At 43.6% G+C, this 12,498-nt stretch overlaps 1 protein-coding gene and 1 long non-coding RNA gene across 2 annotated transcripts in view; one reads left to right on the forward strand and one right to left on the reverse strand.

The window, feature by feature from the left end:
- The window catches only part of PLAGL1 (PLAG1 like zinc finger 1), a 46,207-nt gene extending 44,802 nt beyond the window's left edge, over positions 1 to 1,405 (reverse strand). The window contains exon 1 of the mRNA XM_027751478.2: positions 1,312 to 1,405. The gene's annotated coding sequence lies outside the window, so the exon portion shown is untranslated. The remainder of the gene's footprint in view (positions 1 to 1,311) is intronic.
- A 116-nt stretch (positions 1,406 to 1,521) lies between these two features.
- On the forward strand, positions 1,522 to 11,382 carry LOC120324496. Its single transcript, XR_005565852.1, has 2 exons — positions 1,522 to 1,628; positions 1,927 to 11,382. It is a non-coding gene; the product is annotated as an uncharacterized LOC120324496 (long non-coding RNA).
- The last annotated feature ends 1,116 nt before the right edge of the window (positions 11,383 to 12,498 follow it).

Here is a 12,498-nt window from a genome sequence, read left to right on the forward strand (position 1 = left end):
CTCCTACTGCTTCTTGGAAAGTGAACATCTGTATCATTTGTATTTATTCAAGAAGACCCTCATCATCAAGGTGATATGAATAATCTTACATGTTGAACAAAGTAGCCACAAATACATATGTAGATATATGATGTACCCAAAAACATAGCTTGGATTCTGTCCTACACAGTCTTTTATAAATTAAAAATATGAGCTGAGGTGGGAAGATGATGTTTAAATTCACATTTTAAAAGACAGTTACTACTTTGTGCTCTTCTTCATCAACTACTTCAAATACAATCTAAAAAAACAGCCTAAACTGGCCCTCCTTTGTAAGGAAAAATATACTTGTTATGCTCAAGTCAGACAGGGAAAGCAACAGCCCTCAGAAAAGAGTTTGGCTGTACCAAATTCACCTTTCTATTAAATGAATTGTCATTTGACTAAGGGACACAGACTCTTAACAGGGAAATAAAAAACAACTGAACGTTAAATTTTAACCAAGTTATGTACTTTAAGGAAAAAAAACCCAAACAAATCATATAATGTGGTAAATCCCTCTTCCTCACAGAAAACAAAACAAAACAAAAGTCGTGTGTCCCGTAGGAGTCAATGACAGCTCAAGGTTCGACCTCAGTAAGCTGTCAGCCTGCTGAAGAGAGATGAAAACCTGATGCAAACCGTTCTGCGGCTGCTTCTGTCGGCTGGGATTTTGATGAAGGCGTCGACACTTGTGTGCGAGCGGCGGGCGCACCTTTGGGCCCGCAGATGTTTTCCCACGCGGCAACAAACCTCCTGGACCACGACCCTAGTCTCTCGTCACGGGGGTGCCACGGCCAGACGCGGATCACAGCACCGCCCGCTGCCCCACGCTCTGCCTTGAGAGCCCCGTCAGGGGCTGGAGAGCGGCGCGAAAGAAAGATGGACAGATGTCCGTCGTCCCCCCGCCCCAGTCCCCGGTCCTGCGGCCTTTCGGAGCCCGGACGCAAGAGGGGCCGGGGCGGGGAGGGCCAGGCGCCCGTCCCGGGGCTCCGGTGCGCGGCGCTGCGGGCGGACAAGCCTGCGCGGCGACTGGGGCGTGGGGAAAGTCGAAGGGGGAGAAGCGGAAAATAAGTAAGTAAAGACCAAACTCTCCTCCTGAAGAGGGACACATTGCGGCACAGTTCGCTTTCCTGCGGCGGCAGGCGGCCCGCCCGGTCCGACACCCCCGGTGCTCGGCGCCCGCCCGCCGGCGCCCCGCCCGGAGCGCGTCCCCCGCTTCCCGAGCGCCCCGGCCCCGCTGCGGGGCGGCGGAGCGCCCCCGGCCCGGCCCCGCTCGCCGGCCCCGCTCACCTCATGGCCCAGCTCCGCGGGCGCCGCCCGCTCCCCCAGCGCCGGGCCGGGGAGCGCAGCGGCGGCAGCTCCCCCCGTCCCCGCGGCGGTGTCCGGCCCCGGGAGGCGGCTGGCGGCGGGGCGGCGGCGGGCGGGGCAGGGGAGGGCCGGGCCGAGGGGCGGCCGCGCCGCGTCCCCTCCCCTCTCCGCCCCTGCGGGGCAGCGCGGGCCGTGGGGGCGAGCACCGAGCGGAGCGCGGAGGCGTGTGCGGGTCCGAGATTGCCGGAGCGCTCCTTCGGCGGCGGCGGCGCTCCCGGGAAACTTGATGGAAACGGACTGTAAGTACCGCGGCTGTCCGGCCGCCGATATCGCCTCTGCTGCGGCCGCACGCAGTTATCCGTACTTGTGAGGATCTACACAACCCGCCACCTGCGCTGGTGGTGGTTATTTACTTCCCAGGAAGGCATTAAGAAACCTCACAGCATTAAGAATTTCCTGCACACACGTACTGGTTTTGCTTCCTTTACTTGAGGTTCTGTTGCAGATCCGCATCCCAGCAGGCTGAGGAGCACGGGAAGGCAGCATGTGCACATCCCCTGAAGCAAACGGTGGTTGTTTCTTCTTGTCCTGTCGCAGGTCATCCCTGGGGAGATGCTTCCACCTTCTCCATAACCACCATTTCAGTGCTGGGAAACCATGATCAGATCCAGCTGAGACTTCTCTTCTCCAGGCTGAACACAGCCAGTTCCTTCAGTCTTGCTTCCCATGGCAAGTTCATATTTAAACATCTCTGTGGCCCTCCATAGGAACCCCTCCAATTTTTCAGTGCCTCTTTTGAACTGGGGAAGACCACAGCTGGGGTCAGTCCTCCAGAAATAGACCCACAAGGGCCAAATAGAGTGGAATAATGGCATCCCTTGATCTCCTGGATATGGTCTTCCCCCCCCCCCCCCCTTCCGGTTTAAAGTAGATATCATTTCAATTTCCAAAGCATGATTGAATCACAATTGCTGTTAAGTCAAAATCCACTGTTAGGTCGTTTTTAACAGCATGTGTTGTCTCCATAGTGGCTGCAAGATCCAGCTAGGACTCTCACAGATAAAAGTAATCTATTGGGGCAGTTGCAAACATTGTACCAGCCTCTCAGCCAGACTTTTTGTCAGAAATCATGAACCCCATGGCAGTCAGCAGCATGGGATATGCCACTACCAGAGTTGCTACAGTTCACTGTTAAATTTATTAACTTAAACTGCCAGTGACAATACATATGTGCTAATATTATCATATGTTAATAACCAAGGCCTGGGCAACTCGAGAGTGCCCAATGTCTGTGGTGCAGCTGAGGAGGAGAAGTAAGGCAACATAAGGCAGTTTATAATTATAATGATACTGCAATCAAGCAGCATAACAGCTAGACCACTGAAATGTACTCTGGGCCATGTCTAGCTTCTGGTTTGTACTACTAAAGAAACCCTGGCAGAGAGAAACCACACTGAAATAGTTTCATTATTTCACTATGATAGATACTTTTATACTGGTCTAAAGATGTCTCCTGCAGGAGTGCAGGACAGGACTCCGTGGCTGTGTGAACACCACTGGGCTGTTGCTGTATATTTCTGCTGTTAATATAGCTTCCTCGGGCTCCTGCGAGTATAGACATTAAAAATGGATAAAGTAAGGTTCATGTTTAACACATGCATATAAGCAAGCAAACAAACACTTTCACAGATGTATTCTTTTTATTCGTTCTCTTTGCAGCATTATGAAACCCATGATTTCTGCCAGCAGCAAACTTGTTGTGAGCTTTACTCTCACCAGAAAGCTCTCAGTCTGTCAGTGTGAAGTGGAGAAATGCGGAGAGTCCAATGGTCCCAAAGTGGTCCATCAGTATCAAAAAGATTCCCAAACTGAATGAGGGTCAGGCAGTAAGTCTCAATGACTTCCCAAGTGGATGTTTAAGTAAACAAGGAGCTAAACTGCTGGGCTGGTTGTTGAAGTAATGCTTTGGCTTTTCGCAGAGAAATCAATAGATGCAAATCACATGGATACAGCCATATAGTAACCATCTGCTTTTAATAAAACACACAAAGATAGGAAGCGCACACACTTCTGTTCGAGGCATTTACTGACAGGCACCCAGCCTGGGCATGACCAGAAGAGGTACCACCTCAACTCTTCTGCTACAAGTGGTCCTTTGGACACAGTGCAAGGCCATGAACTTCATGTCTGGTTTCTGGGAGAAAGCACTCGGAAGTTTGCATTCTGGGTCCAGCACCCAGATGTGTTAAGAGTTGCTTATCTAGTTGCTTACTGTCTGAAAAGATGGCTGAATATAGGCAGGGAAATGTACTTTTCCTTTAATCTCATTCAAAGGACAGACTGAAACAGCTCTGCTGAACTTTTTGAAAGGGTTCAGATCAACCCTAGGGCTGAGACATGGCATGGAAAACTGAGCAGCTGCAGTTAAAAAGCCCTGAAACCCACAACACTCAGAGAAGGCAAGGCTAGATGGGTCTTTGAGCAGTCTGATCTAGTGAAAGATGTGTCTGCCTATGGCGGGGCGGGTTGTTGGATTAGATGATCTTTAAGGCCCCTTCCAACCCAAATGATTCTATGATCTAGAGTAGACTTCATTGGGCGGCTCAAGTGTTGGCTCCTCATGTTATAAATGAGTGGATTTTGCAAAAGGCCGATGCAGGGTTTAGCAGAGAAGGGAAGTCCAGAAGAGTGTCACTAGTGCAGGGTGTGCAATGGTGATATCAAGTAGTGTCTTTCTACCCGTTTCTACAGCTCGATTGCTGTGGGCTGTTCTGCCCTCTAGTGCCTGCAGCGACAGCTCCCTCTCTCTTCTCTCGGTTCCCCCTGTGCGTGCAGCACACACACACCCAGGAGCTGCAGACCGCCCCCCCACCCCCCCTTGCCACTCTGGGTGCAGAGCTGGCCACCCTTCGGCCTTACCTGCCTGCCGAGGACAGCTCCTGCTGGGGACACTGACCCAGCAAGGAAACGGTGTTGCTGCAATGTAGCACAGATGTACTTTTGTGAGGTGGACTGTCCCACTTGAGGAGTTGGCCTGTGAACCGACAGATACGCTAGGAAGTGCAGGCACATTTTGTCAGTCATGTCTGGTACCATTTCCAGTAAACCATCAGGAAAGGACGATTACAAAGAAAACCGAGACTGGACTTAGCATGTGGCTCCAGCCCCTCACCTGAGTTCCAGGAGTCAGGGACTTAACGAGGATTTTGCACTGGCAGAAATTCCTAGTGGGACTCTTTGAACTTGAAAAGCTTGAGGAACAACTGCTTTTGCTCTATTACCTGCTGAGATGCCCATTCAAGTTTGTGAGGAAAGACTAATATGAGTGAAAAGCAATTTATCTAACTGCTGTAGTAAAGTAAGGAAATTTTGTTCCAAGAACATTATCAAAGCACTTGCAAACGTTATTATGATGCTCTCAATGTCCTTCAAGCACAGGGTGTGGGACAGCAGTATTTTTCAACAGTAAATCTCACAGTTTTTTGATGTATTGGATTGTGTAGAAGGGGATAGTATTTCCCTGCCATTCATTGCACTAGTAACTTATTTTGATTTTTACAGCCTGTAATCAACAATGCCACATATGGAAAACATGTTTTAATGCTTTACTGTTGCTTAGGTTCCTCTTTCAGCATGGGTACGGCACGATACTTGTAAATAGAGAGGAATTAATTTCTTCTTTCTGAGCCATTCATCTCCATTTACTTGATGACTTGCCTGTTTGTTACTCAGTTTCCAAATCCTGTGTTCCTGCTTAATCTGATTCTTCCAGCTGGGAAGAGATGGGATCTGAAGGCTGTTCCTCAGCAACAGGTTGGTCAGTCTCTTCTTTCTCTGTGACTGGTTGGTCAGCAGCATCTGCCTCACCAGACACCTGGGGTGCTGCATCTGGTGGCCTGGGCTCTTCAGCAAGTGCTTCTGTCTGATCAGGCAGAGGCTGACAGCTAAATGCATCTAAGCGTTTTTCAACCACTGTACGAATCAAGGCTGAAACAGAAAGCCACCATTAACAAACATGGAGGAAAACCCCTATAATTTAACATTTTTTATATATTACTGACCTGTAACTTCTTAAACAGAGAAAGAACCCTGAAGTAACACTAAAAATGAAAGAATATTTAAGTGAGACAAAACCATCCCTGCTGCTGTAGCTAAATGATTGGTTTACACTCAATGCAGTGATTTGGAAAGGGTGCAATATTGGAAATTTTTGTTGATTTCCTCACATTTGCTTCTCACTCACAGAGCAGGTCACCCCATCAGGAACAAGGACTAGCCAGGTTACACATAAGGTGATGTTTTGGGCAGTCTTCATTCAAATAGGTTAAAAATGGATCCTTAGAGACTTTTCTCCCTGTTTCTCCTTAAGAGGGGAAAGAAGCCATGAACTGTCTCAGCTGAGGCTGTGTTTGCCTGTACAAAATTTGGGGGATATTCCTTTTGCAGAGATGATGTTTACTCAACAGTGGGTAACTGCGTAAAAGTCAGGAAATACAGAGGGTAAATAGCTGCTGACATTACTTATTGGCCTGTGCCAAGTGCTCTGTATATCTCAGAACTGGAGCAAGACTATGATATCTAGTTAAACAATTAAACAGATTTAACAGGAATGTGATAGATGTTCTCATCAACAGTGTATCCTGCAACAACATTATCCTAAGGATGTTTTAATTCAGTAGTCACATACAATATATTTTTTATTAAAAGAAATTTCCTTCCCCTCCTGAAGAGCTATGTGAAGAAGTGATCCTTGAATGTACATACTACCACATATATCAGGATAAAAAACCTAACAGACCAGCTGTAATTGTCCAAATCATACTATATCTTAACAAATAAAATTCAGGGTCCCAGTTAAACTGAAAATAAATCTAAAGGAAGCAAACACAATTTTAATTAAAACTCAAAATCCCAGCAAGAGGAAAACTATAGGAATGAGGAAGATGTAATGCAAGTGTAAAAAGTGGTTTGATCTAGGAGCACTCCAGTGGATATACATACATCATAATTTTGTGATTCTACACAAGAGAGAGTTCAGATTGTTCAGGTGTTTCAACTACAGCCTCTGAAGACCGAATAATAAAAGAACCCAAATACTTAGCTTGAACTAGCCCCCAAAAAAGACTGATATTTCAATCTATTTCAAAAGCAAGGACAAGATTATTGACTATAGCAGGAGGTAAGCCCTTGTTTTGATGAAAAATGTTGGTCACCTCACTTCTCAGTCAATCATGGCCTATGACTCTCCTCCTTTCATATAGGAGTGCTGGGAGCTTACACAAATCAATTAAGAGACTTTCATGGTATACATGTGGCAGTACACTGGATGGGCTTGTCTGTTCCCACTGGCATAATCAGGCACACTACAGAGAACATAACAGCAATGGTAGCTGTGTAACAGAGGAAGTAGAAGCTTTATAGCAGAAAAAAAGAATTGTGTTCTTTAACCATTCTCTTCCTGACACATGTTGTATCTCCCAGCATTAACACATCTCAAACAGTATAAAGCCAGGAGAGAGTGAACAGTGCAGCATGACTGACACTCCTATTATTTCAGATGAAAATCAGTTACCTAGTTGTATGTAGTAGTAGTTTTCCAACATTAAAACATTTTAATATAGTAAAAAAAAAAAACCAAAAAAAACCCTAAACACAAAGGTACTTGGAGTTCTTGCTAAAATGACACCTCCTGCCTTAATCCACAGTGACGATGTAAATGTGGTATTTGTTCTAACCAGGAAAAAAGCAATCAAGAACCTCAAGCAGCCCAGATTACATTACAGGATTTGCTAACTTACAGTCAAGCATTGTCCTCCCCAGAACCTTCTTCTGTAGTGTTTCTTCCACTTCTGACATCAGCCATGGAAGGAATTTTGTCTCAATATCTGCAAGAATTTAGCAGGAAGAAAGAAAGAGAAAATGCCATTTTATTAAGGATGACTGACAGGACTTGGGGGCTGTTTTTTATTTGCTGCAACAATTAAGGGATGAACCCCCCTGCCAGAAAACACCTGATTGTAAGAGTCAGATAAAATCTCTTGAGTGTTGTATGGTTTCTTATCTCCAGCCTCTCTTACTGAGTTCATCATTATGGACTCTGACCAGAGTCCTCTCAACTGCAGTGATTTTCAAAGAGGTCTGGCACCCTTGAAGGGCTAGCACAGTTGAGATATACAGTCATGTTCTAGTGAGATCCAAATAACTATCCTGAACAAGTCAGGAGAATAACACTTCCTGCCTTGCTTTCAAAGACATTTGGCGTGTGGTCTGCTGAAAGCATTTGTTCCCTCTGACTAAAGAGCTCTTGCTTACCCATGTACTTCTCAAATCATACTCTTTGTATGCTGTGGTCCCAAAGCCTGCCCTGGTTGCAAAATACACTCAGTTTCTGCATTAACCCCATGACTTATTCTGGAGAGAGTGTAGCTGTTCCCAAGCCGTGGTCTGCGCCCATGTGGAGCCTGGTGAAGTGGGGTGCAGCAAGGTAGCCCATAAGAAATGCTGGTGATTCTAAAGGCTTGGAGATCACTGATGTACAAGTCCAAAATTATTTTCAGGGCCTAATTCTAATTGACTAATTTCTCCCTTGCTCTGATAATCATTAAAAAATATTCAGAATGACATACTGATTTCTTTGTCTGTTCTATCAAAACATATTTACTTCAATTTGGATATCTCTCTCTTTCTCTCTACTGTACCAATCCTAACCACTCATTTATATCTGTCCAATTCCAAAGCAGATCTTTTCACTGTCACACTGTCAGCTCTTGCTTATTCTTGACTACTTGTACAGATGACCAATAATATTTGTTTGTGTTAAAACTATGAATTCAGCCACAAATGTAAATTAATAAAGTCTTATGACATTATTCTAAATAATAGAAGAATATGCTATGTTTTATGGTTGTTTTGAGCTTTATATTACTTAGTTCATATATTTTTAAAAAACAAATACAAACCTCTTTCTATAGGGTCATAAAAAAATCCACTGTCATAAAGATTGCTGAAGACTGAGGGAATAAGGTCAGCCAGGTAACGCTTAGCAAATGCCCGAGCTGCAATTTTCTCCGTGGTCTCTTTCTGCTTCCGCAGCTTTTCCAAGTGCTCGAGTCTGCGACGTTCCTGTCAAGGTAATTATGCATGTGAAACTTAGAGGCCTTTAGCTGTTACTTCTTTGATCTAGACTTTGAAGAATTATCACAGTGCGAGTCTCTTAAATTGCAAAGATAATCAAAACTGCAGATAATCACAGTCTCTACCTGGTATTTGCAGCCTCTGCCTTCCACAAAAAGTCCTCATATGAAAGAGTGCTTCAAAGCAAGCTTGTACTCAATCTATGAAGTATTAAAATGCCCAAAAATTACAGAGAAACACACTTCTGTGTTCTGTGGTCCACCTTTTCTGATTTTGGGAAGTCTGTAAAATAAGGGCTTCACAGCTGGCCAAATGAAACCCTTCTCTGATGCCTTAGTATACATTGATCTCATGCCTTCTTGCTTTATTATTGCAGATCAAGCTGATCATTGGCCTTAGAATGAGATGAAGTTGGATAGTGTTTCCTGAACTTTTCATCTTTCCAATATTCTATCCTATTTGATGATTAAAAAGATTAAAACTCAAATTGGTCCAGGAAAACATTAAAAACCCCAATTATACAAGACTGATGAATAGTGAGTAAGACTTGCCTTTTCTGTTTATTCCTATTTACCAAATATTAATAATATAGCATAATACTTGGAGATCTTGAGATGTACGTGTGCACATAGAGTAGTGCATGCATTGGGTGTGAAAGTCTAGGAAGTGTCTCTCTTACTTTTGAGCACTCTGACTATTAATTTAGAAGTTATTATAATGAAAAGATTTAAGAAACAGCTGCACCGGGTACAGAATAAAAAGCTGTTGGTCTGGTCTCTTGATCAGATGTCCAAGTATACCAGGTCACTCAAGCGTGACTGCTCCAAATAAACACAACAGTATGATGGTGGTGTATGAGAGCACGTGGCAGAGTGCAGCTCACCAAAATGCTAGGAGGAATATCAAAGTTAACAGTGCCCTTTGGGGTATATCCAGCTTATCTCACAGCTTGTCATTCAGTACTGGAAATGTTTTTCTCCCTTCTGATGAGCATTCAGACTGTTTTGCTGTTAGGCAGGAAGTCCTACCTTCTCCTCTCTGATACGCCTGTCCTGCTCTTCCAGGCGCTGTAATTCAGCAAACTCTGCGTTACGCAGCTCTATAAAGGCACGCTGATGTGCCCGCAGCTGGGCCAGCTCTTCTTCCTCCATGACTTCCAGCAAAGCCTGCTCAACTGTTTTCCCAATCAGCACTTCCAGGATTGGCTTAACTTCAATGTCAAAGTCAAACAACTGAGGATAAGAATCACGGAAACAGAGATAAATGTCCCTTCATCACAACTGCTCTTAACAAGTATTGGCAAGGAGAACAGGAGGCTGAACAAAGCCCTTGTGCTGAAGGTAGGCCAGAGAAGTGCAGGTGGGGCCAGTGTCAGCTGAGGCAGAAAGAAGCATGAGTGCAGCTGGGAGGTAAGTGATGAGTGGACTGGAGTGAGATACACACACCCTACCACAGCCACTGTTGGGACTGCCAGGGACAAGCTGAGCATTCACTTGGACCCTGTTTCTATGTTCCCCACCTGTTCTTGAGCTGGACACGTTTTACAGAAGAGCGCATTTTTCAGCACTGTAATTCTTAGCTGAAAGCAGCAGAACCAGTGCATATGGAGAAGTATCTTTCTTAATTTTGCACCTAACATCAAAGCAGACATTGGAAAGTTGGGTTGGGTTTTGGTTTTTGGTTTTGGTTTTTTTTTGCATGTTCTGTGAGGATTAGTTCCTTTCTGTTTCTACTTCAATTTTGCATCAGAAATGTGTTTTGCATGGGAGACATACTTCAACAGCACTTTGTGGACTGACTTTGCTTCATACCTCTCCTTCTTCTATTTGCGTAGCTATATCTTTTCCCGTTTTGGCTGGTATGAAGAGTGGAGTAGGTGGTCTGTCCAAAAATTCATCTGTTTGACACTCTCCATCAACCTCTACTATACGATCACAAATCTCTTCCAGATACAGTTCTAGAAACAAAAGCACATTGAATACTCAAAGCTGGATTCTTTTTATTTTAAGTCTAAACTATTTTGATGACTCTACACTGTGAATTATATCCAAAGAGTCAAATAAAATGTCTTATATAGAGTTAAAAAAAAAAAAAAGGCAGCTCAAATTAAAACATAGATGAGTTTGCTGCATAGGCCACCTGATGCTATGCTCCCTGTAATGTCAGGTGCACTTCATGGAAGTGATCCCCAAAAAGGGTAGTTCACTTGAAGCAAAATTTTTTAAACCTCTCAATTTTAAGCATATATGAAACTTCTCTGATGATCCTGGAAAAGGAAAGAATAAATAAAGAAGTCTTGACTAGCGTTCAAGAATGTACACTGAAAACTGCAAAACAGACCTTCTGGGAAAATGTCACTAATTAGACAAGTTTATAAAGGGTTATAATGGAAAGGATTATAGAACCTCTGATTCTAGCATTCTATGATTTTAAACTTATCCCTGTGTGATTCTACCAACTTCATCATCAGCTTAGCAAGTGAATATAGATCAGCAAGCTTTATTTTCAGATGCATATTAAAAAAAAAAAAGCCTTTTACCTGTTTGCACATAAACATGCTCTCTGCCTTCCACAGGCTCTGGTGTTCCTGGTCGAATTGGCTCTTTTGCACGCTTTCTTGCCAGTGCTCTTTTCTGTGCACCCTTCTGCTTTTGAACCTCAGGGGGATTGGGTTGGGTACTCTGAGCAGGGATGAGGAAGGAAAAAAACCACAAAACTGTGTACTTGAAAATGATATTTCATTCTTTCTACAGGAAATTGAAGATTGCTGTTTGATTTGACTGCCAGCAATCTAGCATTTTGGATTTACTTTTCTGGGTCCTGACTCTAAATTTTTGGTTGACTTAAAGACTGTAGGGCATGAAACTAATAAAATAGGCTAGCTGCCTACAGGCACATACTAATGGCATCTCACAGTAAGAGCATCCATTTGTTATTTGAAAGTGAATATGATATGTTTTTTCTGACAAGTGAGTTTTCAAATTTTGAGATGTCAAATGGACTTAAGTCCAATTATGATGTTATGAACACAATTGTTTGCTAGATAAAAATTACAGGACCAATTACTGCTGATGAAACAAAAGAAACTCATACTACCTTTTAAATTCAGTACTCTGCTTATGGATTGAAATGAACATCAGTTTTGAACTTCTTAAACAAAACTTACATGAATTCACTCTAAGAAACAGATACTGAACAACACAAGTTATTTACATGAAGTAGCTTTTAAAAATACAGACTGCTTTAAATTTGTATATGATCAAATTGTCTATGTTGAAATATTCTCTGAAAATAAAGTATTACATTTGGATGGGGTTCTGAGAAACCTGAACCAGTGGAACATCTCCCTGCCCATGGCAGGGAGTTGGAACCAGATGATCTTTAAGGTCCCTTCCAACCCAAACCATTCTAAGGTTCTATGACTTACTACTATATCAGGGTAAACAAAATACTTTTGCCTCCTCACAAGTAGCTTTTGCATACTGCTGGACCATTTAGCTCTGCTCCTATGCTAGGATAAGCCAAAGTCTACCCCAAGACTCAATTTCCCAGGAGCTGCAATTCTCCCTGATGACACCTTGCATATGATCACAGATTATGCAGTGATGACTTGTGCTTAGGATCATTACAGATGATCCTAGAAAGAAATGGAGAGGCAAAAAAAGGAATCACGTACTTAATAGGGGGAAAACAATAAATAAGAACTACAGAAGTTCATGTGAAACTAAGTGCTTTAAAGAAGAGCTGGAAACAGACACACGCTAGTTTAACTGTGACTATGTGAAACATTTTAAGTAAAATTACAGCTTCAGTAGTTAAAATTATAAATGAAGAACAGCTTTCCTGGCCTACCTATGACTTTCCAACAAAGCTGTAGCATGATCCACATTAAAAAACAAAACAAAACAAAACAAAAAACCAAAACCACATACCTGCGGCAGGAGGCGAATGGCTAAAGCGGGTCCCCGCGCCACTCTGGGGTCGCGCATGATGTTGCCGTAGCACACTGGCTGCTTCTCCCTGCGAGCAGCACAG

Source organism: Pipra filicauda, unplaced genomic scaffold (genome assembly GCF_003945595.2).
Source record: "Pipra filicauda isolate LSUMZ 115617 unplaced genomic scaffold, ASM394559v2 scaffold55_size4083901_pilon, whole genome shotgun sequence".
Classification (NCBI taxonomy): domain Eukaryota; kingdom Metazoa; phylum Chordata; class Aves; order Passeriformes; family Pipridae; genus Pipra; species Pipra filicauda.